The sequence below is a fragment of the Lepidothrix coronata genome, unplaced genomic scaffold (genome assembly GCF_001604755.1).
Source record: "Lepidothrix coronata isolate B3197 unplaced genomic scaffold, Lepidothrix_coronata-1.0 Scaffold40, whole genome shotgun sequence".
Taxonomy (NCBI): domain Eukaryota; kingdom Metazoa; phylum Chordata; class Aves; order Passeriformes; family Pipridae; genus Lepidothrix; species Lepidothrix coronata.
Window position 1 is genome coordinate 1717120 of NW_016690220.1, and position 11881 is coordinate 1729000.

The 11881-nt window shown below is 37.0% G+C and overlaps 1 long non-coding RNA gene across 1 annotated transcript; it reads right to left on the reverse strand.

The window, feature by feature from the left end:
• Positions 1-236: 236 nt before the first annotated feature.
• Positions 237-10815, reverse strand: LOC108496465. Its single transcript, XR_001874473.1, has 5 exons — positions 10713-10815; positions 9006-9061; positions 8435-8502; positions 7845-7989; positions 237-677 (listed from the first exon to the last, which is right to left on the reverse strand). It is a non-coding gene; the product is annotated as an uncharacterized LOC108496465 (long non-coding RNA).
• Positions 10816-11881: the final 1066 nt, after the last annotated feature.

An 11881-nucleotide genomic window follows, 5' to 3' on the forward strand; every position in this document is an offset into this window, starting at 1 on the left:
TCCATGCAGTTCAGCAGATGTGCTCCAGAAAACTTACCATGGCCTTCCAAACCACCAGTGATCAAGTATTAAACACCGCGAAATTTCTATCCGTTATACTTCATAAGTAACATCCTACAGTGAACCTGTAAATGTGCTGTATAAAATACCTAGTAATGATAGTGACTCATACCTGAGCTTCATTCCAAATGTTGCACAGATACCTGCATTAGAGATTACTTAACTTGTCTATGCATCATTTTCTTTGGAAAAATGGTCTGGACTGCATGGTGTCTTCATCATTCACCCATTCCTCCCATTGCGAGTGGAGAAGACTTTTTATTTTTCCAGGCCATTGAGATGCAAGAGGTCCATAAAAGAAATAACAAAAATAATGTCTCACAGAGGTATTCAAAATTGTAATATATAGTGAAGTATATACTCCATGACTAGTCCATTGCTGGTACATACAGATCTGCCAGGCATCATGAGCAGCTGTCATACCAACTAGTCAATTTAGGGATCTATCAGCTCTGTTGTGCCCTATCTTCCTTTCCTCCTACACAGAGAGTCATTACTCAGAAGAGTATCCAAACATGAATTGCAGACTGGTCTCATAGGTTTCTGCTGTCATTTCTATTCACATCCTTGCAGATCCACTCTTCCTCCCATCCTCACTGAACAGCTACCTGAAAATGCTGGTGGAATACAGAGCATCTTTTAGGGGTAGCACAATTAATCCTATAGTACAGCTGCTCCAGCACTTTGCCAAGATGGACCTAATCCTAACAAGGGGGAAAACGTGAAGCTGAGAACAAAAATCTTGAAGGCTGAGTTACCTGTAGTGGTGTTTTGACTTTAGGATTATCTCAATAGTTTTTAACTGCAAATAGAGACACCACTAAACTTATCATTTTTACATGTTATGGCATAGCCATGGGGTTTTTTTTAAGCATATCTTACAGGTTTGGCCATTGCAAGACAGTTTTGCCATTTTTAACTGATGCTTGACTTCCTTCAGTGAGTTCAAAGTGCATCAGCCCAACTCTTTCAGCCACACAAGTCATTCAGCACCCATCATGCTGACTGTCAGGTTACACTACAATGAAATGACTCTACTTTTCCTTTCACAGCCCTCCATGGGCTTTAGGTTCTCACCTAAAGGAAAATTATTTGCTACTGAAACTTTCTCAGTGAAATTCACAGCTTCAGTGGTGACCTAAAGTGTGCTGACAAGCCAAAGAACGGGTCTAGATTGACTTTTGAAGGGTGCCTCGAAAAGTCTCTGTCCCTACAGAGGAAGTGAAAGGTGGACACCAGGCATGCATCCAAGAATGGCCAGGAGTTTAGAGTGGCCTAAGGCAGCCTGCTGGTACACCAGGCATAACCAGAGTGGTCAGCTGTCATTTGTAGATTGCCTGCAAGACAGCATTATGTTCTGAGAGCAAAAGACAGCTATGCAGCATCCTTATGGCCACCGACCAAAAGCCATTCAGGACAGTGCTTCTCCAGTGACTTTGTCTTTAGAGGGATTCCTCTAGCAGAAATACCAAATGAGTGTGAGACCCTGTGGCTTCAAGTTTGAAGGCAAAGCTCCCTTTCCCTTTGTCATACAAAAGCAAAATATAATTTTTAAAAACCATGAATCTTCTGTACCTGTAATAGAAAATTATCTATACTGCCTGTAGTACTGGAATAACTCACAAACCTATGGGGTAGACATGTAAAACCAATCTTAATATTTCAGTTATCCCTTGTACTTCACAGTAAATCAGTATAATCTGTATTTTATTAGGTTACTGGATGCTGTGGCAAGGAGAAAAACCACATTTGGCTTTTAAGCACTTTGAAGTGAGTACTTTGAAGCCTCGGTAAGTGATAATCAAGAAAAATGGCACTAACATCTTATGATAAATCTTCTCTATATATTTAAGTAGGATTACTTGTGAAGCCTCAGAAATTAAAATGATTATATATAGCCTTATTTGAGACTTGAGTTTAATAAAGCATATGATATTGGTTTTCAAAATCTTCTCTTTTTGAGCTAAGGCAGCTGTAGCAATGCCAGTCAAATGAGCTCCTCTGTGAGTAGTAGAACTGATGAAAGATGGTTCCCTTCATCCCATAAACCTACTTGACACCATCACTTCTCATCATGCCACCCCAACCAGGCAAGAGAGCAAATGCAATGTGCATAGTCCAAAGTTAGACTTAGCTCACTGCTGCCTAGTAAAACATATTGTTTGCTTTCTGCCTATCCTTTCCTCAGCAGCATGCTAATTTGAGTCTTCTTCTTCCATGCAGCCTCTAATTTTTTACATGACTTGAAGGGACATAAAGCAAACTGGAACTCTTACAGGCAACTCCGATTTGGTTGAATTTGACCAAGGAATTCAAAAGATATTAGTGTCAAAGTAGCAGAGGGACAGCTAATGCCACAGCATCAGTCTCTTCCAAAAATCTTGAAATCAAGTTAAAAAATAACTTCTTTTAAGCAGTTCATTCAACTAGAATTGCTACCTGAGGTTCCAATGTTATAAAAGTAATTATCATTTTTACCATTCCAAAATTTCTTGTTGGTTATTAAAAAAAAATTTTAAAAGCTCATGAAATCTCAGTCCTCTTGGCAGATATAAGAATTTTGCTATAAATTTCAATATCTTATTTTTTTGTAAAATCCCATTATTCAGCAAGAAGAGTATCATTTCTCTATAACATTTCTCCACCTCTGGGTACAAGAGTCATCTTTTTGATTATTATTACTAGACTATGTAACACAGGTACTCTTGTAGAAATATTTCCAAAGTGTCAGTTAATAATTGTCAGGCAATTTAACATTTCTTGAAATGAAAAAAAAAATAAGGAAATGGGAATAAGAAGGCAAGGAGGCTATGAGTTATAAGTAATATATAATTTAGTTATTTGACATTTGGGGAACTTTAGGTTTATTGAAGTTTCTGAGAGACAAAGACATTTGCTATAATCTCTTCTCCACCAATATCATCTTCCCTAAGTAAACAAGTTGCTCAGGACCATCCAAAGGTCTGCATAAGTCAATGAGCTGACCTGGGAACAGGCTGGCAACTGCACTGTTCATAGACCAGAAGCAATTGTTTTGCAAGCATACATCTTTCCAAGTATTGCCCAAGTTTTTTAACACAACACAGGGGACATTTTTAGCTCTTCTGTCTGTCAAGCTTACATGTCATAGACAAATATTTTCTTTATAACAGCAGTTCTGCATCTAAGAAAAACTGTTCTTGAAGATTACATAAATTATGTATATAAAAGAAGTGAATTAGATGCCTGATTATCATAGCTAATTGCTTTGATTTTTAACACCTCTCATTTAAAAATGGCGTGTTTCTCTTCCATTTTTTGGAAAAAAATCTTGTCCCAAAGGTATGATAAATGTCCCTAGAGTTATGATAAATACCTATCAAAAGTACTTATCGAAAGAAGCTCACATGTAACTTTCCAGACGACTGATGCTTCTATAGAAATACGCTGGGGAAAATCTTCTTACAAAATATTTTGAGTAGCATGTAAAAATAACAAAAGTTACCATAGTGGAACCAACACAATTCAGGCATTGCCTTGGGGAATATATCAATCCACCTCATTTAGGAGTTTACCTTGGTTTTTCCAAATCTTTACATTCAAAATGTGGCAATTTAATATTTTTTTTGTACTGAGCCCAATTACAAACATCTGTAATAAATGCCTTTTGACTATAAACTTTTATTTCAGGTATTGCATGAAAAAATTTTCACAAAAGAAGCACCTCAGGTCAGCATTCATCAGACAACTATGCTTGCTCACAAAGAGGTTTTTGATGCAGCAATTTTAATTAGAACAGCAACTATTAAATTCCACACACCAAGCTCCAAGATCTCTCTGGATTCTCAAATACATTCAAAAACCTCCTTCTGCAAGTTAGGCCAGCCACAACATTCAAGCAAGCAGTCTGAACAGAGCCTGACCATGTCTCAGTACTGGGCATTTACCAGAGACTGGTAAGTGGTCAACATGGATCTCTTTTCTGAAAAGTCTCTCAGCTCAGGGAGAAAGAGAGGTGACACCATGTGCAAGTAACTGCAGACAGGAGAATGCTTTTGAAGATGAACTTTTTCTCAGACTGGCAGCAAGAAAAGCAGTCCCTGCAACATCATGAGCCCATTGACTTTCAGCAGACTGGAGGAGGGTTGAAAGAAAATAGATTTGCTTAATGCAAGGATTCCCCCACCAGGACAGGATAAAAATGGAAGTGTTTCTGTGCAAATATTTTCTGAATATTCATCAACTTGAATTTGAATGGTAGGACAATATTAAACAAGGTATCAATAAAAGAACAAATACACTTCACTGAAAAATCAGACTTTCTGAGCACAGACATACTGTTTGAAATGTTTGGATGTCAGAATAGCTGAATACTGCATTCACTCTGAGCCTCACCAAGCATGAAGGAGAAAACAAAACAATCATAGAAAATTTAAGGAGGAAATGGAGAGGGATTCAGTGTCTGAAATTTAAATAAAAACCAGTAGATTTTACTGAAAGAATTTTAGCTTTCATATAGGCTGGGCAAAATTAATTTGAAGTAACTTGCCCTCCTAGGAAGTTTCTAACTATTGCATTTTCTCCACATTCAAAGGCAAGTTCTTGAGCTGAGGAAAAGGCAAGACTTAAGTGGTTCTAAGTATATGTCAGAAGTGCTTATTTATGACAAAGAATGGCAGCTAAGAATAAAAAACCTAGAACTTTTTTTTTTACTAATTCATTTTAACTAATATATTGTGTGATTCACATTATCAGTGAAAGTTGTTTATCCATCCCTCCTGCATGAATGAATGCTTGGAGAGAAATAGATTTTAACTTGTTCATAATTTCTCTTTAGGATTCATTGATAAGAAAGCAGAGGCTGCAATTTTTGAATGTCAAGTTAAAGGTCATATTAAAGTACTGTCTTTCATATTGCAAGCCAGAAAACCAATAAGCGGGGTTGGGGCACAAATAAATATCTGCACGTGTTGAGAATGACATTTCAAGTTCTTCCCATTTCCCTAATATATGTGGTTGATAGGAGGCTGAGAAGGATATCCCAAAATCCAGTGAAAGCAACATTTCACCTGCATACATGAAATATCTGGATTTGGCAGGAGAAAATCCAATGCTTTCTATGCCAAAACATCATCTAGCCACCTTAGCTAGACATTCTTGTGGAGGCTCAGGAGCAAGGGAAAGTGCAACAACACTCCATGTTTCTTTTTGCCAAGTAAAATAGAGGGCTTAGGGCAATCAGTAGCAATTATGGTTGCTAAGTGTTTTATTGGGTAATATGATAGCTTTTTCCTCTACAATGCAAATCAGAAAGGCCCACTCATTCTGCAAACTTTTTAATAACAGCTATTTTAATTGATTTTAAATATATTTGGACAGACATAAAGGTTTATTGTATATGTTATCTTAAACTAACCAATAATTCATAGAATGTGCTTAGTTTCATGTCTGGAATGATCCTGTTAAAATTGAACTCCTCTTGAATCTGAAACAGACCTGGACTTGTGCAGTATCTGATACTTAATTTCTGATAAATTGTTTTTCAGATTTTTCAGGAAGTTTCTTTCATATTCAAGTTGTATTTTTATTTTGTGGAACTGCCACTCCATTTCTGAGTTTTAGTGATGTGAAAAGAACACAACCCAGTCAATTTCTTCCCAGGTTATCATAGAATTCAATGGGAAACAGAAAATTACCCAATGACTTACATCTTGGCAGATTTGGGACAATCCTATGTGAAATAAAACTTCAAGTATATTTATCCACGGGAAAATGCCACTGAGATTTAATTATGTACCTATTCCACTATGCTTAATCACTAGGAGCTGGAAGAAAGGATGATGATGATGATGATGATGAAGATGATAACAATAACACCATCACCTACCACCATACTAATGACACTAAAACCATCATCTAGTTGATGTTGATATCATGAATCTTTTCAGTTCTGTGTTGATATTATGAATCTTTTCAGCAAATAACCTTTTCTGTCATATTCATTCTCCCCGTAAGTTAAAAAAATTGATAATATTACCTGGTTCTTAAATTCTTGTTTCATTTTAGGACTAGTTTACATGTCAATTTAAAGATTTTAAATCCAGTCTAACCAGACTAAAACCCTGAGCTAATTGACATTGCTCCTTATCAAATACCTTGAATCGACTCTGTCCCAAACATTGCTAATTCTTACACATCAATTAACCACTACAGACCTCCTATCAAGATTAATATTACATTACTTCATAAATTTTTTCCTAGATTCTGGCCTCAGTCAGGTAGTATCAACTATTCTTTTCCTAAACAAATTCATTGTTTTCTTACCCTAACTATTAGACTCACCTGTACTTCCGGGATGCCTATGTTTTGGAATAATCTCTTTTCTTCACAGAGCAAGACAAAGATGAAAAATTTATTTTAAAAGTTCCTTATTACATAAAACTCAAATTGTATATAACTCTTTCTCTCCCTTCGCAATCACACAGTATACCAGTGGCCTCAAATAGAGGAACACACATCAATTAACTTTTTTTTTTTTTTTATTCCACAGCAGGCTGAATGACTTCAAGGATGCTGTAAAATCCTGTTAAGTACACTAAGGTGAAACAAAATTAAGATGAAATATAAATCTGAAAACAGAAAGTCTTGCCTAACCACCCTCTTAGACTCTTTGGTAGGAATTATTTGGCCTCCTATTCACCCCGTACCTGTTACATATTGATTTCCAGTTGAAACCACATATTATTGAATGACTATAATTGCTATGTTCCTGCCAGAGATGACTAGCTGCTTAGTTTATAATTCCATGCTTGGTTTCATAAACTCACAGTTGTTCCCAGATGCAATTGGGTCAGTGTCAAACACCCTTCTGAAACATACAGCGAAATAATTGCCAAATATTGCTTGACACTATTGCAAAGATATTATTGGTTATTTGGGTTAAGTTTCCATGCTGTGAATGCCAAAACCAAAATGAATAATAAGTATACCAAGTGAAATGATGACTAAATTAGAAGAATTTTGTGGCGAGCATCATTTGGTTACAGGATCAAAGCAAAAATATTAATGGATGCCAAAAGATCAAGTTCTTTTGTTGCAGCAGAACCATGACTAATGAAAAATTAAATAAACACATTAGTGGAACTATTAAGTATGCCCAAAATCTACATTGCTAAAAAAAAAAAAAATCTGCAGAAACCCACAGAGTTCACAAATACTTGTTAACAAAAAGTTCACAAAATAGAGAAAGAATCTTGTTTGTTTGTTTGTTTGTTTGTTTGTTTTTACAAATGTCATTGAACACAAAATTTCCTCAGTTTTCCTGGCATTTTTTTATGGCTATGACCTGGAAGGAATAATCTTTATCACATACTTCCTTAAATTACTTCAAATCCTATCACAGAACATTTACGATAGTCTTCAGTAGTTGCAGGTTTTGTTTCTTTGTCCAACTACTGTGTAAGAGACTAGGCCTCAACATCTGATTTCTAAATGCTTTCAAATCACTTGCTAATTTTTATCCCTTTGCCCAGAACCTTTATAATCTTTCACTGACAGTAAAGCTTTAAGGTTCTTGTCTCACATTTGATAAAACTTGGGCTATTATAGAATAATCCACTGTGAAATGAAGCAAATCCGTACCACTTCAGGGAATCACTCTATAACTGGAACTAAGCCAGGTTTATGTACAAATTTGTCCATTCTGCTATTATGGTGTCTGCTTTTTTGTTAAAAAAATACTAAAAAAAAAAACTACATGACTTACATAGACCAGCTCCTTGATTGTTGCATTGGCTGATACCCACCTACTGACTGGTTTCATCCTTCCCTGTTCCTTTTGCAGCGCAGCTCCTTCCAGCAGTTTGAACACAGCTCTACAGGCACTCAGGGAAGGCAGGCAAGAGGGGATTCACTTAGCAGGCACTGGTTTATAGGCAAGAGGGAGCAGTGCTGTAAAAGTGATGTGTAAGTACATGTAAAGCCAAGCACAGACCGAGCATACAAACACCACAGAAGGGCAGCAAGAGAAATGAAAGAGGGAAAAGAAAATAACAAAACTTGTCTCATGTCATAACAATGTCCTAATCGCAATAAATGTTCCTCTTGATAGGAAGCAGAAAGGGTTTGTTTTTTTTAAGTGGTAAAAATGTATTAAGCAGGCTGAAAGATAGCATTACTTAGATACACTAAGAAAGAAAGAACATAAAGAAAGCAATCACATGTTGCCAGTCCAACATGACAGCTCTACACACACAGAATGTCAGATCTGCACATCATGCATGACACCAGCTGGCCTCACCTCAAGCCTCCCTTGCATGCTCATTGCCAACAGACACCAGCACTGGTTTTGTAGACATCCTCAGGATACTCTTAAAATCAATGCAATAAAACTTACTGGGTTCGTATATTGTCTATCACAGGGTCTCAGTGTGTTACGGGTCACATCATCTTCCATTGCTTGGCCTACAAAGAGTAGTAGGGACAATCTGAAGCAATTAACCTTTGTTTGACTAAATAAATTTTCATAAACCAGTATTAGATTGTACATAAAAGCAATAAGAAGTCCAACTTCCGTATTCTAATGAACTGATGCATTTTGCTTGTTTCCTTCCTTCTTTCCCTAAACTAACATTTGAAAAATAATTTTTGGGGATCTAGAACTCAAAGCTTCAAATGTCCAGAATTAGGACTCTTGCCTAAGCAAGAGTAATGTCCACCATCCAAAAGGAGAACAATTTGGTTTAAATTGTACATTCAAACGCTTATTTTTCTGATATTCCCCTGGTCTGACGCAGCTCACAGAAAGAAGTCTATCTACCCATAGACTAGGCCAATTAATAGTCTTGATTCTGTCCCTGCCTCATTTTCTACATGGCTTCACACATTACAGTAGGGTGGCAGAAGGACTTCAGGGTGAGAACAGATGTGCAGTTTAGGAAGCAGAAATTCAAGTCAGGTGAACTCACTTCCATTCCTGACTCTTCCATAGATTTCACAGAAATGTCTAGATTCCCCCGCCTGCCTGCAAGAGAGAAACATTTTGCAGTCCTCAGTTTTGGTGTTTCTTACTTGAAGTGCTATCATTCAGGGGTGTGATATGACTGCTCTCTTCTATAGCACAGTCACTCCAAAGTGTGCATTCCTAGGCATGCTTCTGGCCAGCTCTGAAGACTGGAGCAGTGCTAGGAGTTTCCTCACAGACAGACATTGTCCTAATTGTCAGCAAAAGTCTGTTATGTCATCTCATAAAAAGTTCTTTCTCAGATATTTTTCCTTGTCTTTAAAATAAGGATGATACACTAAAGAATAAGGAAGAGATGTGGAAATTTTTGGGGCTTGGTGTTATCCATTCTTGCATTTAGTGAGACAGAATTCTATGTAAAAGAAAAAAAAAAAAAGTGTAATCATCATACAAGTGAGGGAGGTCTCAAAATATTGCCCAGGCAACTGTAACTCTGTTTTTCCTTTAAGATCTTCACTTTGACACACTATCATTATTTTAACAGATCAACTCTGTGCATATCATAGATGAGGGGCAAGAATTAACAACTGCCAATGTTATTAGGCAAAGAATTTATAATTAAAAAAATAGAAGTTTAGAGAAAAACAGAGACAGTTTTATTGTTGAAGAAAGAAAACTATACTGCTCCAGAAACAACTAGTGGAACAAATCTAACTTATTCCCCACACAAAAATAACAAGGCAATTAATTTTGGAAGTAAAAATAGATGAACTGTAAAGGGATTACAAAATGCAAAATGATCACACGACCTGTGGGAAGGTGGCTAGAAATCAAGTGCTTGCTGGTTTTCCAAACAGAAGAAGTAGGAGTCATTAATAAAAGCTAGTAAAAGACAGGTTCAAAGAAATAAAAGGAGATGATTCTTCACATAACAGGTGAATGCTCTTCTGCTATCAGCACTTAATTACCAGAAAAACATAGACAAATTGGATTAAGTTCAAAGAAAAGCTACAAAAACAATAAGGGGAGACTAAACTAAAAGAAATATGAAAAGAGAAATACATGTATAGTGCCAGCTAAATGACATCAAGTTACAATTACATCTACAATAAATATTTAAAATGCGAAAACTCTACACTCGTTCATTAGCAGAATCATTTTGAGAAATACAAGAGATTATTACACAAATATCAAGGAAAAATTAAGTTAGGAACACTGAAATTCAATAGTAGGGAAAATTTTAATTGGTCTCTGAAATTCAATTAATAAGCATAAGAGTAGATTTAGGAAACACTAGCATTGACAATAAATTGGGAATTCTCCTGCACTGCTGTAGGCAAAACCAGGGAATACAGTAAGAAGACGATTCAAGGTTTTTTGATCAGCAATTCTGGAAAAAAATTCAGTCAAGTTGACCATTTTTCAAGGAAGCTTCATTTTATTATTTTTTTTATTTTTATTGATATTTCAGATTGCATTATTTTAAGAATTTTGGGGGTTTTGTAAAGTATAGTGAGGGGTGTATATATAGAAAACTGTATAAATGATTGTTTCAATCCTTCCAAATGTTATCTTGGAAAATAATAAGTACTCCCTCACTTCTACCCTTTCATGTTAAAATTCTGTCACTGTGATTTGCAGTTACAACTTTATTTCTATCTCTCTCCTTCCAGATGTGCTCTTTTCCTGTCCCCTGCCTTTCTCTACTCACTTATCTTTCTGTTGTTGCCCATTCCCTTCCAGCAGCAGCTGACGAGCATTTTTTGACCCTTCCACCACAATCCACTGCAGCAGCACTTCCAACAGGCACTCTGCAAAGAAGTATCTACAGTCAGAAAGGTCTCCTTGCCTCTCCCTCCTCAGTATTCTGTCAGCAGGAGGCAATGAAACAGCTCTTCAGAGACAGGACCTCACCCACAATTCTCATAATTTCGCATTTCTCTGTGTTTATCTGTCAAAAACATGGAGACTGTGCCATCTTAGTGTCAGGCCTTAAGCCTTTGCAGCTTAATTAGGGTTTTTTGAAGGGCAGATGGGGAAGCGGAGAATTCTCCAAGCCATCAAAATCCCACCACGATTTGAAAAGGGAATCTTTCACAAGAGGGTATAAAGAAGGTTAAAAGACCTAGTAAAGTAAGTTCCTCTGCCAGCCACACTCCAGCTTCCTCGGGACTTTAAAAAGCTCCTTCAATGAAACTTCCAGCAGCTGTATCCCTATACACTTTAAGCTAAATAGCACTATCCTGGCCATGCTCCCTTCAGGCTTCTTGTTCACCTCCTTGTTGGCAGAGCATGGGAAACTGAAAAGTCCTTGACTTAGGGTAAACATTTCTTAGCAACAACTAAAGCATCAGCATGTTATCAACGTTATTCTCATACTAAATGCAAACCCCAGCACTGTACCAGCTAGTAGGAAGAAAACTAACCCTATCCCAGCTGAAACCAGGAAAGTATCCACCCCTTATTCTGTGCCATTTACATCATGCCCAGGTCCTACACTTTCCAACATACCATCACTTTTCCTGTCTTTTGCTATATACACACAGATTCCACCACATGGGACATGTGAACTGGACTTCATCTGGATCTGTGGGTGATTGTGCATGGTTCAGGTCATAATAAATCATCTTTAGCATGGCTAATTCCCTCAGGTACTGCATACCTCTCTCCATGGTAGTCCATTTTCCTGGGAGACATATAACAACTTCACTCTTGAGAGAAGTCGACTCCAGAGGCTGAGGACTTTTCAAATTGTCTTGCCAATGCCCTCTTCCCTAGCAAGTGATCTCAGCTGCTTGGCTTCCCTACTCTCTAATTCCAATCTACTAGCCACATCATCCTATCAACAGAGCAGCCAGTAATAATCTGCTCACCTGATTG